Below are 12,413 nucleotides of genomic sequence, written 5' to 3' on the forward strand. Positions count from 1 at the left end.
AAATACTATTTAAATGAAATAGTTTTTTAATTTATTCTGTGGGGAGTGTAATTTGCTTGACAAATGAACATGATTAGACCGATATAAAACTGACTGTGTGGTTCCAGTGCACAATGCAGATGTGATTGTGATCTCAAAGCCGCGGCGGTCACTGATGTGTTGAATCAGGTCTAAAATAGGGCACTACATGAACCATAAATCTGTCTCTTGTGTCCGTGGCTTTTGTCCTTCCGTTGCTCCGATTGTTCTTTGTCCGGCTGTTGTAAATCTTTGAGAGAGGTTGAGTCTAAAGCAGTGAACTGAATCCAGTGGAAGGGCAGATGTGTTTCCTCTGGGATGAACGGAGACTCCTGAAGGCCCATAGGCACTTTCCATGAACACATCAAGAAAATACTATTTTAGTCTTCTTTACTTCAAACATTTACTTGTCATTTCAATTATTTTGTGAAATTAACTAACAATTTCTCAGTGAAAATTGTTTGTATGCCTTTTTTTAAATGCATGCTACAAATTACAACCTGAAGCTCTTAATGGATTTATGGCAGAAAATGTTGACATTACTGTAGGTATATGAGCTTATTCCTTTGCTATATAATCAAACTTAGCAACAAATCCAAATTAGCATTACAGATCTTTATTGGAAAGGGTTTAAACAATGTTTTTCATGCTTATTCAGTGAAAGGTTGACAGACCGTAGACAATTCAGGTCACAGTTATAGTAACATAGTACACTATTATTGTTAATGCATTGACTTGTGTTAACAAATGAGACCTTACTGCATTTCCGATAATAGTTTATATATATTAAAAACAACAAAATAGCACCAAGGTATTTATGGAAAGTGACAGTAAACTTTCACGATAACATCCCTAGATCTTCATATGCAGGTTTAACTTGTCCTAGTTCATGCCAAGATCTGCAGAAATTCACTAGTTATCCTCCGGCTGAAACACATGTCAGTATATTGGTATTATAGAAGGAAACATACTCCTTAATGTGGCAAAAAATACTCTTGTGAATTAGAGGATTGAATTAACACTGAAAAACTGAAAATGTGAAATAGAAACATCCACATTAACTGGTCAAAATTATTATACAACTGCAATATTATCACTTATTACAGCGGAGCAATGGAAGAAATGTTCAAAATGATGATGATGATGATGATGATGATGATGATGATGTGAGTTTGGGGCCAGAAAACTAACGCACTACATGAGATCTGTAATGACATAAAGCCCTTAAAATACACGACTGATCTAAGCAGCTCAGTGTTTATTAATAATAAGGAAGATTGGCATGTGTTTTTTGCATTTTGAATGCTCTCATATCACTTATCCTTTCATTTAGAAGCCCTTTTTATCCAAAGGAACTTACAAAAGAAGAATATCACAAGCAATTTGTCACAGGAGTCAATAATTTTATAAGAAACAGTTACGAGTTTGAAGTATAAACTAGCAGCAGGACGACGCGCACACTTCACAATAGGACTGTTTTTATGTTGAATAATTTATTTGGCAAATCTTCCTGTTTCTTGACATTTTGTCCAATTATTATTATTATTATTATTTGGTTTCTATGATCTAGTTCAAAGTTTTATGAATTCTGTCCTCCCATTTAAAATCCAACAACATATTTTTGTAATAATACACTTAACATGGGCTACATTAAGGTAGATTAAACTTTATGCATTTATACATGTCAGTGATGCATTTCATTTTAATTAATTTCATTGGCAATTTAATTTAATTACAATTTCTGTTATTTAGATTTTCAGTAGTTTGTTTGTTTGTTGTTTTTTTTGGGGGGGGGGGGGGATTAAGTTTTGCAACATAAACGGACCATATGAAGGATTTTCTGTATTGATTTTTTTACCGCTGTTTTACCCAAATTTTGAATTATGCTTTGCATGTGCAATGTCCATAAACTTAAAAGGGACATATCATGAAAATCTGACTTTTTCCGTGTTTAAGTGCTATAATCGAGTCCCCGGTGCATCTATCAACCCAGAAAATATGAAAAAGCACAACCCAGTAACTTTGTTTTGGCATGTGAAAAAACGAGCCGCTCTGATTTCACTCCCCTTGTGACGTAGGAAGGGGATCTTATTATAATATTACCATCCCTCAATCTGCGCATTTTCACCCACAGCGCCACCAGTTTCATTCTAAAAGTTGTAACTTCTTCCTGAGTCTCTCCATCAGTGTCAACTCCGGTTTGAACAATGTAAGGCTGAACACCGTTACTGACAATCCTTATTTTGGCTGCGTGAGATTCTCCACCTTTGTTGTTGTTGAGCTGTTAAAGCTCCGCCCTCTTCTGGAAAGGGGGCCCGGGAGCAGCAGCTCATTTGCATTTAAAGGGACACACACAAAAACGACCACGTTGGTGAATGATGTCACGCAGGTGGTGGAGTCTTTAAATCAATCCGTTTGAGATCGAATTAATGCTAGATTTTTTTTTGCTGTAAATTATGGATATTTTTTTACAGCAAATCATTTTTCTCAGTTATTTTGCTTTGTTTCCAAATTCAATCATTGGCTCGTTCTTACGTTCTAGAGCACGCACGTGTTTAAAATCTCTTGACAAACTAAAATATGTAAATTACATTTGTATGTAATCAAAACAAAAGTTATACATTGTACTTAATGTCAGCTTGCTTATTTTGCTCAAGATAACAATTTATTAAGTCCACATGTCATAAAAACAAGAAACTCTGCTTCTAACCACAGCTCGAGAGCTGTCGCTCCAACCGTTGTGATGCAGTTTGCGAATGTTCGTTTGAACGATGGTTTCGGGAAACACCAAATCATTGAACTATGTTATCAACGATGGAGCTTGCGATGTTAGTCGGCTAATGATGCTTTTGTGAAACGCACCCCTGGTAATTTACTGCCAGGATTTGGATCTGTTTTTGTATGGATTTTATTACTGATGATTTGGCAGATCTCCCTGTCTCTTGAAATGTTGTACAGACATTAGTGAAGCTTCCCTGATTAAACACATGATGAAGCGGACACAGAATCACTCGGATGAGTCTTTATTAAACTAACCACATAAACCAGTATCCCCAGACCACTCATAGACAAGTCCCTTTCATCAATCGGCGATGAGAACGGAGAATGATCACGTCATTAATATCACAATTATCGTGTAAAGAGCTTCTTCACACGCTGCGTTTCCAAAGGGATTAGTATTTATACATTTAATGTACCTTATTAATGAATGAATCATCTTTGTGAGGGAAGCAGAGGTGCAAATGACCAGAACCACTTCATTACATAGAAAGGAAATTAAATGTACTTTAAAGTCTCCAGTTCTGTGTCGCTTTTAGTATGAGGTGAAATGAGCTGCTGCCTTCATTGTTAAACTTCAGTGCTGTATTATTGAGTTAATGGCACAGATAATTGACAGACACTCATAAGCGCTTAATAACTGCCGTTTAACGGACTTCCATCGATTTGTTACACTAGAAGCGTCTCTGCCAGTTCAGCTCAGACTTCAACACACACATCCGTTGCTTTGCTATGGAATCATGGGATTGAACCGTTCATTGGCGTAAGGCGAGATTAATGAGATACGGGGAGGACCAGGGCTAGTTTCTGGTTTTGATTTTAAAGGTTACACAAATGATTGTTCCTCTAGTAGTGGCTTTGTTTGTTGGTTTCCAGCATCTAGTTCAACTAGTTGGAATATTGTTTTATTTGGAGGAATTCTGTCCTTCAAACTAAAACGCAACATCAAATTTTTGTAATATCTGCTGACTTGCCCAGAATTTCATCAGAAACTTTATTGAAGTTTATTGTTGAAGTTGAGTCAACTTTTATGATAAGATATTTCAATGCTATTTTTATGCTCATTTATGTTTTTTTGTTTGGAGCCATTCGTCACATACGAGAGTGAGTCATATAATACGAGCCTTTTTGGTGTAAACTTTCCCTGTCTGTCTATTCTCATTTCCAATTGCACTCACTCACCGCATACGACAAGGACAGAAACAAATGCACAGACATCTGTATCACGTCTGAGAATATCCCTTGCCTTGTGAGCTTTAATAAACAGCGTGAGAGCGGCCCGGCTGCATCCGTCCATCCGAAGCACTCTTTACTGGCACGCGTCCATGGCCCGACCGTGAACCGGGGTGAGCCAGAGGCTAATGGCAGAGATCGGACGGGTGTGGCGTTTATATACAGGAGAGGACCACATCAACACAACAGCGTGTGCGTAATTGCTGGCCACCTCTTTAAGCGTTAGACGTCTGTAAACAAACGAGTCACGCATCATAGGCATATGCATATGCATCGTACTATTTTCTCAGAATCACAAGGGGAAAAGTCCGAACTGTGAGATACAAACTCAGAGTTGTGAGATAAAAAGTCATTTTTAAGCACACCCAGCACACACGTGGCCTTGTGGACCCCCTCCACCTTGTTTCATTTTCATTAGTTCTCCACCGCGGCATGAGCGCCCGGTTCGCCTGCGCGGAGGTGACAGCTCTGTAAATCACGGCGGTTTAGTGGAGCACCCTGCTTTTTATACACTTTAATCACAGAACTCCTACGGCAGGGAAGATTGGACCAGTGAATGGAATCCACCAATAAAACGAGCGGGCTGAGAATATCCACGGATGGGCCTCTCAGGGCAGAAACGCATCGCCTTCATCCTGACATACTGCTGGGACAGAGCTGTGCTGTTTTCTCTGCCAACAATCAATCGCTGCGGAGCAACAGGTCTGGGTCGTAAACTCTAGGTCACGTCCTGAGCGGTATACAGTTTCTCATATGAAACGTAGCCGTTAATGCGTCGACGAGAATTCACGGTGAGGCCTTGGGTTGTGTGTTTTTATGGTTCGTCACAGGTTGAGGTCTGCTTGAAATGACACACAGTATTTTTAAACGGTCACCACTTTAATCAAGTGCAGAGAATAGTTGAGATAGAAGTAGTAACTGAGGCTTTCTCAGGAAACCCTGCCATTGATGCCAGTCACTTTTAGAAATCCTTATTTTTAATGTCTTTAATGTCAAATATATAAATAAATATACATAAAAATCCCTGACATATTCAAAAGACTACAGCAAAAATTAAGCAATATTACAATAAACAAGTAGTTAAATATTCCCCATTTTGTAATATGTAATATAAGTCTCTGGTGTCTCCAGAATGTGTCTGTGAAGTTTCAGCTCAAAATCCCCCCACAGATCTTTTATTATAGCTTGTCAAATTTGCCCCTATTTGGGTGTGAGCAAAAACACACAGTTTTTGTGTGTGTCCCTTTAAATGCAAATGAGCTGCTGCTCCCGCCCCCTTTCCAGAAGAGGGCGGAGCTTTAACAGCTCAACAACAACAAAGCTGGAGAATCTCACGCAGCCAAAATGAGGATTGTCAGTAACGGTGTTCAGCCTTACATTGTTCAAACCGGAGTCGACACTGATGGAGAGACTCAGGAAGAAGTTACAACTTTTAGAATGAAACCGGACGTTTCTGAATGGTTAGTGGATAAATTGATGTAGTTGCTGTGGGGTTGATTCAACTCATCCACTAGCATGTGCCATCATGTTCATCTTTTGTGTTGAATTGACCCTCGTTTGTGAAGCAGTCCGGCGTAAAATGACGGCATGACAACAACACTCTACTACAACAACTCTTCCTCTTCTCTAAAGCAGCCCAACATGGCCCCACCCCCTTTGTTGTGTGTTCTCGGGGGCGGGGTTTATGTAAATTTTAGGGTTTGTGATGTCACCAAGCTTGTTGTAGTCCCTACCAGCCGTTTGTTGTCGTTCTTAAAAAAGCAATTTCTGTGAAAGAAAATATCTCCCTTGTATTGAACTTTGCAGATGTTGTTTATTCTCAAACAGCAACATTACACACTAACTAAAGTTAAAAAAGCTAAATCATAATCAACCACCCCTTTAATACAGAGTAATTTACATTTTAGACACAATATTGTCAGTCTGTTTGCACTGCCAACAAAATAGTTCCAAACAAAGCCACAGTAGAACCGCTGCAACACGCAGTAGTTTTTTTTTTTTTTTTTTTTTTTTTCCTGAATGGATTAGTGTTCTTGGACAAATCAGTTGAATGAATGATACAGCGACTCACTCACTGATTTAGTTCTGGACGAATCAGCCCTTTTTAACAAATTGGTTCGGTGAATAATTCAATGACTCATTCATAAAGACAGACATTTATCGCCACCTACTGCCGTAATGATGTAACCTGCAGAAAGAGTCACTGTTACTCCTTCCCCACTGATCAGTTAATTGTCATAACACTTGAACTACAACAAAACTGTTGACACAAATATAAATCCTAAGACCCTGAGAAAAATTTCAGTTTGAATCACTCCCTTATGGAAGTTTGTTTACGCCATGAAATAAAAAAAGGTAATTGCAACTTTTTATCTCACAATTCTGACTGTTTTTCTCAGAATTGTGAGTTATGAAGTCAGAATTGCATGATTTAAATTCAGAATTGTGAGTTATAAAGTCAGAATTGGGAGATATAATATCTCACAATTCTGACCTTATAAGATGCAATTGCGAGTTTATATCAAGCAATTCTGACTTGTACCTCACAATTGTTTGTATATCACAATGTGTATATCAGAATTATAACATGCAATTGTGAGTTTATATCTCACAACTCTGACTTTATGAGACGCAATTGCGAGTTTATATCAAGCAATTCTGACTTGCAACTCGCAATTGTTTGTATATAGTTTTTGGACAGTCCTACTGGATCATTGCTCTGTTTTTAATTAAGTCTCTTACTCCAAAAGTGATGTTGATGAGAAATTGAGAGACCTGTTTGCTCCGATGCCCCTGGATCTGCGCTAGGGTTACATTTGATCTGAAAGAGGAGAGCATGTGTGAGTTTTCATGCAAAGGACACGTTAGAGAGGAGACGTGCACAGCAAAAACACAGCGGAAAATTACAATTGTCAAAGGTACAGCGATTTTAGACAAGACAATGGGAAAGTGGAAATAAATGTGGTCTTTTCAACACACACATCTGGGCCGTGTTAGATCTTCAAGGCCACAGCTTTGGATTCAAAAACATTAAAAGTTCAAATAAACATTTGACAGTTTTTTAAGGGCAGTATTATAGTGTTTAAGAGAGTGTTGTCTGTGTCTAGCACATCTTTTCAAGGGCTGCTGGTTCAGATAATAACTCTGATTGGGGGAAATAATGTTTCCCATGTGGCAGCGCTGCTTTCTGAACCCACTTAATGTGTGCTGGAGCTCATTTCTCAGAAAGACCCGGATGTGTGTGAGAAGTCGGTCATCATTCTCTGCTCTCGGATCACTCTTTTCTTCATTGTCCTTGTGTTCTCTCTTCATGTTCTCAACAGATTTGACTCGTCTCCTGTGGAGGAAATTTACTGAGTCTGGATGGCGTGTGGAGAAGCAGCCACGATTCAGAACTACAGGATCAATGGCAGTGCTCTGGATCATGCTCAGTAGTTTCGGAAAACTTCTTTGAAACTGTAGTAGTTGTGCTTTTTCCTGACTGAATCAGCGTTCTTCAATGAATTAATGATTCAATGATTCACTCACTGATTTCGTTCCAATTGAATCAGCATTTTTGAACAAATCGGTTCAATGAATGATTCAGTGACTCGCTCACTGATTTCATTCTGAATGAATTAGCATTTCTGAACAAATTGTTTCAGTGAATGATTAAGTAACTCACTCTCTAGCTGCATCTCATTTCGAAGGTTGCGCCCTCCGGAGGTCGCATTTGAAGGCTGCATACATTATTGAGGCGATCTCATTTAAGAAAAGTAACCGTTAGATTGCAAAGTAAGAAGGAAATTAAAGTATTTTACACCTCACAAGGAATAACAGTCAATTTTATTATGGTTACTTTTCTTAAATAACACATCCTTAATGATGTATGCAGCCTTCAAATGTGACCTCCGAAGGACGCAGCCTCCGAAATGAGATGCTCCGAAATGAGAAGCTCAAATTTTTGAACAAAGTGGTTGAATGAATGATTCAATGACTCACTCACTGATTTTATTCAAATTAATCAGCGTTTTTGAACAAATCGGTTAAGTGAATGATTCAATGACTTACTAATTGATTTCATCCTGAATGAATCAGCATTTTTTTAATAAATTAGTTGAATGAATGATTCAATGACTCAGCCACTGATTTAATTCTGAATTAATCAGTGTTTTGAACAAATCAGTTCACTGAATGATTCAACAACTCAATCATAAAGACTGTGGCTGCATCCGATTTTGCATACTCTCTTGAGTAGGTACTTATTTGGAAAAAGTAATAACTTCACTAATGCAAATCCTCTCCTGTGGCCTCATGGGATAGTAAAATGCCCATCATATGCACACTTCAGAATCTCGTCGGAAGTAGTAGGTCATCCGGGTACATTTGTTTACTTTTTTATGAGTTCTGTGAATCCCACAACCTTCTTTTGTCACATACTGTTTTTTGACTACTATATAGTAGGGAAGTATGTGATTTCGGATGCAGCCAGTCATTTGTTTAATTCATCAATGAATCAGAGCTTTTGAACAAATCGGTTGAATGAATGATTCATTAACTCACTCATCAGCACCACCTAATGGCATAAGGATGTAACATGCAACTACAGCACAGACTTTCTAACAATGGCCTCGAGTTAAACCACACTACAAAAGTGCCATACTCTCAAAACTTTCATTAACAAAGAACAGTTTGCTTCATAGATCCCAAGCCGAGCAGCTTCCAGTCCATTTTAGTAGAAAAGGTGTAACTGTAATCCTTCTATATCTCAAGTTTAATCTCGGTCAGATTTCTTAAAAAGATTAAATCATGTGCAAACACCCGAGATCATCGGGATACGAGCAAAAGCTTGATTAGAGCCAAAGCGAAATGGAGCCAAAGGCAGCTGGGACGGAGCCGCACTAGTAGTCACGGGCTCCACAGACCCCGAATGTAGAACAGGTGCCTGTGATTAGAGCGTTTGATTACATCATCCCAGTCCATGCAGACGTACACAAACACGCTGACAACACACAAGCTGACTTGGCATCGGCAAACGGGGGGATCCAAGAAAAGCAAAGCGGGCACACGTGAGGGCCAGGGCTTTTGTGTTTGCGGAGTGTCATACTTCATCACAGGAGAAACCTCTAACAGGCCCAAGCGTGGCTTTGAAGATGGGGAAACACCGCCTCTGTGGCTACCTCTGATGTCAGATCCAATATTCTGATTGCAAGCTATTTCCTGGATTAAGATTGTGTTTGTCGGGCAAGAAAGCAGCCGTCCTCGGATTGTATACCAGAAAGCAGACATCCTAATTACAACATCCCACTTCACTTAGCGGCCTTCAAATGGTTGGAGCATTATAATCCACCGCCTGCTTGCGCGATGCGTATTACCCTAACACAAACACAGGATCACTACAGGAAACTGAGGCGGATTTTAAATAGGATTAAATGTTGCCAAATATGTTTGTGACACATAATATTGATACGCAACATTTAAGGGGCTGGTTCATCTGAAAACAAATGTTCTGTCATCTTTTCCACATACTGTAAGAAAGATTGGGGGGAAATCCTAAATATTCAAAAAAATTAAAAAAGCATGCTCTGGTTTCCATAATCTGTCCAATAATAACATTAATTGACATTAATGACATTCCTCTGACATTCTCATCTCTGGCTGATAACAGAATACTTCCTGGTTGTAACACTGAAACAAGCATTTTCTGTGAAGCTGCTTTGAAACAATATGCAAATGGATCACAACTGGGAACTTCGGCCCATTGTAGTAATTAACACATTTAGTTAAAGGGGACCTATTATGCCCCTTTTACGAGATGCAACATAAGTCTCTGGTGTCCCAGAATGTGTCTGTGAAGTTTCAGCTCAAAATACCCCACAGATCATTTATTATCGCTTGTCAAATTTGCCCCTATTTGGTTTGCGCAAAAACACGCCATTTTTGTGTGTGTCCCTTTAAATGCAAATGAGCTGCTGCTCCCCGCCCCCTTTCCAGAAGAGGGCGGAGCTTTAACAGCTCAACAACAACAAAGCTGGAGAATCTCACGCAGCCAAAATGAGGATTGTCAGTAACGGTGTTCAGTCTTACATTGTTCAAACCGGAGTCGACACTGATGGAGAGACTCAGGAAGAAGTTACAACTTTTAGAATGAAACTGGACGTTTCTGAATGCAGTTTGTGAAGCAGTTCAGCGTAAAATGACGGCATGTCAACAACACTCTACTACAACAACTCTTCCTCTTCTCTAAAGCAGACCAACATGGCCCTGCCCACTTTGTTGTGTGTTCTTGGGGGCGGGGTTTATGCAAATTTTAGGGTTAGTTATGTCACTAACCCGAAAAGAAGATCGTTGTAGTCCCTACCAGCCGTTTCTATCATGACACATTTAATTAATAGCAATTCATATGATTATTAATCAGATAAACTCTTTATTAGCTGCTGATGCTGTAATCATTATGGTTAAGTTCTTCATGAGTCTTACATTAAGTCAACATTATGTGTGCATTAGTTGACGATGAATTAATGCATATTAGTGTGCATGCATTGTAAAGCGTTACCGAAACTTCAGTGTGATTCCAGCAAAACTAAGATATAAAATAACAAAATATTATATTAGAACAGAATATGCAGTGCTTTACAGTACATGAACACAGAGGATCCTGAGGAGAACACAGTCTGCCAAACGCTCAGGTTTTACGGCACCATGAGGATCTGTAAAGCAGAAGATGTACAGCATCTGAACAGACAGATCTGCTGTGCATTTGCGGGCGCATGAAGAATTATGAGCTGAACTGATTCCTTCTGATAGTCACAATCTGGATTTTGTGGTACTTTTGAGGCTCAGCAGACATCTGCCTTAAGTGCAGCTACAAATGCACTCTCGTTGCAGAGGAAATACTTGTCAGATGATCTAAATAGACTTGCAGTTATGACTCAATCATACTGTAATTTTGCAGGAAGTTGAAGTTACTCCTCAGAGAATTTGGCCTCGTCCAGGAGTTTCGGTTTTATGCCCTTTGTATGCGATTGGAATGTGCAGCCATTATGACAGAAGCCTAATACAGAGCGTAATGCACAGCAGCCATGCATTGGGTCATCACTCATAAGATGCGAAGATGCACTTTGAAAAAAAGACTAATAATAACTTGTCAGGTCAACAAGTGCGATGGTGAAAATTTCTATAAAACGGCAAAATTGCTAAAAGTGTAATTTAAGGAGCATGTCAGGCTGAACAGAGGCTGTTTTGTTGTGCTCTTAAAAGAAGATGAATAGATCTGGAGCTCGTCTTTGTGCTAAACCTTGACTGCTCCGACTCGCTGGACGTCTGTGTCATAATTCCACCGCTTCTTATTAAGTGCAAAGTTTTTGTGTCCTTGTGTGACTAAAATGAGTTGTGTGAATGTGTGTGTGTGTAAATCAGCTTTGAGATGCACACGCTGTTTATAGAAAAGGCCAAGTGTTATTCAATGCGTCTGTGCTTCTGCTCATATTGCCTGCATTGGCAGTCGATGCACCATCAACATATTGTGTTTTCAGACAGTTTTTTTGTATGTATTTAGTCATTGTAAAGAATTAGTTATGATTTAAAAAAAGTTAAATGGTGTTCTACATAGATCCCTTCTTCTTGACTCAATTTTAACGAACACTTCATGCCAAAAAGGTTCTATATAAGGAGGATTTCTTCTGCTGCCGCTCTGGAAGTCTATGGCAGCCCATAAAACAGTTTGTGGGAAAATTATGAAATTTGGCACAATGATAGAGGACAGTCTCAGCATTAACCAGAGCAATTTTGGAGTCTCTAACTCAATCCCTTTAGCGCCACCAACTGTCCAAATTTGCACTTTGTTTATTCTAATAACTTTTGAACCATAAGGGCTAGAAACAAGTCTCTAACTCTCTTGCCACCAATTGTTCAAATATGCACTTTCGAACTGTAAGGGCTAGAAACAAATTTTCCCCCTCACATTCCTTGGCTCAAGATGATTTGATTGCAGGAAGTTATTAAAAGATTTTTGAAAACCAAAAGCATTCTCGAATAACACGCAAATTAATTTGAAGAAGAGCACACCAAAATGGACATGAGGCTAATGCGACCACACTTGGTACATTTCATCCCAAGAATGACCCAAGACTACTTGCAGCATTTCGGCACAGTGCCACCTACTGGTCAGGAGACATGAAAATGGCTATTTTTGCTTATAAATTCTAAAGTTTGCCCAAAAATTGCTTTTGATTCAGTGTAGCATACCAAAGTCGCTTTCAAGGGAAGTCTGTTCACTTGGTGGCCATATTTGCAACGCCTCCAGGCAGCTATTTCGGGCATCCAAGACCAAGTCCTATCTATTTAAATGGGGGAATCCTGAAATCTCAAAAACTGCTTGGTGAACTCACAAGTATTTCAAGTCA

Source organism: Megalobrama amblycephala, linkage group LG5, assembly GCF_018812025.1.
Source record: "Megalobrama amblycephala isolate DHTTF-2021 linkage group LG5, ASM1881202v1, whole genome shotgun sequence".
In the NCBI taxonomy this organism is placed as follows: Eukaryota; Metazoa; Chordata; class Actinopteri; order Cypriniformes; family Xenocyprididae; genus Megalobrama; species Megalobrama amblycephala.